Consider the following 2,539-nt stretch of genomic DNA (forward strand, 5'->3'; position numbering starts at 1 on the left):
TTACGGCACTAGACTACAACACGTGGGATGTTACTAAAACTACAACACGGGGGATTTTGGGTAAATTGGTCATACTTCTGTTAGACTGTGCTGCAGGGAGAAACAGACACAGACGAACGTAGAGATTTGAACACGAATGGAATGTTCTAGTTGTTACGTCGGCTGTTGTTTGAAAATGAAACTATTTGTTGAGATCTATTGAATTTATAAATTAGATATATGTTGACGGATTAAAATAAATAAAATAAAATGACGGATTAAAATAAAATAAAAATGTTATTGAGCTATTTATTCCTGAGTTAATTCTTAGAGCGAATGTGAGTGGAGGAATATTGAATGCTGGAAATAACTCAGTGAGTGTATAAACTTTAAATTCTTGTCTGTTTCTATGCTCTTTTGTCAAATGAGAGGAAATAGGAACGATGGGACGAGAGGAGAGAGAGAGAGAAAGAAAGAGAGGTGCTGACGTGACATCACGTGACAAGGGGTGACGCGACAGAGTATCGAGTCAAAAGGTTTTGGGGCTGTTCTGTTTACAAAATCTTCCCCTACAGGATATTTGATGTTATGACAATTTCACAGAGACTTGGCAAAATACTGATTCATTAAAAATTGCATTTTGGAGTTTCTGTGCATGAGTGGGTTTGATTACAGTTGTGTTGGGAATCGAGTACTGACATTATTCTGTAAAATTAAGATAATTGGGTGCTTATAAAGCAAGGGGGTTTATGGGTATTGTAGTATTGTAGGATTGGAAGTCTTTATTTTTGTATTGCTCTGAAGTTGACTACTTGCATTTACTTTCCTGATGGGATGTGGTAAGATAGCCACTAATTGATAAATTGGTAAAATAGGATATAGAAATAAAAAATGGTTTTTGATTATTCATAATTTTTAATTGATTTTTTAATTGATTTTTTATTTTAATTAAACATATTTTTTTTGAATACATTTTTTTTATAGAATTTTTTAATATTCATATTTTTGTTGATTGATTCGTTTATATTAATAATTAAAGGGGGGAAGCCATAGGCTATATAGTCTAAAATAAAATAATTCACAATAAAGGAATATAAAAGGGTTGTTACAATGGGGAGAAAGGACAGCAAGGCTATGAAAGTCATTACACCGGTTGATATAGTTGAAAATAGTAAACATTGCAATACTATTAACTAAAGGGTATCTGGAAAAGGGAATAAAAGTTGGCCTGACATTGAACAACCATAGCTAGTAGAGGGAATCTTAACCCTGACGTCATCAACATGATGAAAGTGATTGAATAATAGAGAGAGGAGAAGCAGAAACGACGATAAAGATGAATCCAAAACTCCAAAAGAAGGAAGAAAATGAGATGTCTGGAAGAGAAGAGTGAGGTTAAGGAAGATGGAACTTGAAGAAGAAGATGATGATGATGAAGATGAGAGTGATTGAGAAGAGATCATGGGTGGATATGACTCTGTGATCAGAAGGAAGTTGGCAAGAGAGGAAAGAAGAAGGATGCTAGAGATTTGATCTCTGATGGAAGTTGAAGGAAGAAGGATACTAGAGATTCGATCTCTGATGAAAGTGAAGATGGAGAAAGTGATGAAGATTTGGAGATTAAAGGTGCTTTATGTTCAAGAGGATTTTATCCTACAATGACTAGCAAAGAAGAAATAGAAAGAGATATAGACCGATGCGTATCATGCCGGGATAAGGCGAATAGTTTAGAAGAAGTAAGAGAACTGCAAAGTACAACTCGAGAAGCTGAAGATACAGAAGAGAAGAAAAAACTGCTGAGAAAAGAATCCCAAGAATTGGAGGAGAAGAATACATTTAGGCCAAGGAAAGAGAGAAAAGTAAGAAGATGATGGAAGATGATATTTCGAGGACAAAACTTAGAATATAAGCTTTTGAAGAATACTGATATGTCAACAACAAGAAGGAACAGGACCAAGAAACTCTCAGAAAACTCAATCAAATACAACTGGTGGAGAATAAGAAGGAGAAGAAACAAGCTTTGGTTATGCAGAATCAGTGTGCACCAAATCAACAATCACTGCCACAGCTTCAACAGGACCAGTTCCAACCGCAATTGTACCAGCCACCAATGGGGGTACCAGTTGTTTCATATCCACAGCCAGTTTCTGGACAGACACATAATTGGAGAGGAAGAGGACGAGAAGGCTTAGAAGGAGGAGGAAGATTTCAGCCACACTTCCAGCAACTTTCAGAAGAGTGTTATAATTGTGGACAGGTTGGTTACTTTACCTGTGAGTGCAATGCGCCAGGAGGAAACAACAGAGGGAATTTCTGAGGAAGATAAAGGAGCAAGTGAAGATCACCTGTCCTCCAGGTGAACCCTTAAAGGAGCAAGGATTCTAGAGTGCCTAGAAGATCCGAAGGGGGGTGTCAGCTGATAGCACCGATTTAGGGAGAGGAAGAAAATATCCAACAATTGAAGTGAAAATAAAAAGGACTATGAGAAGTGATGGTGAATAGAGGAAAATCTTTTATCTGTGTTGAGCCTAAAGAGGTTAAACATCTCACTATGTAAAAT

The sequence above is a fragment of the Coregonus clupeaformis genome, unplaced genomic scaffold (genome assembly GCF_020615455.1).
Source record: "Coregonus clupeaformis isolate EN_2021a unplaced genomic scaffold, ASM2061545v1 scaf1850, whole genome shotgun sequence".
NCBI classification, from domain to species: Eukaryota; Metazoa; Chordata; class Actinopteri; order Salmoniformes; family Salmonidae; genus Coregonus; species Coregonus clupeaformis.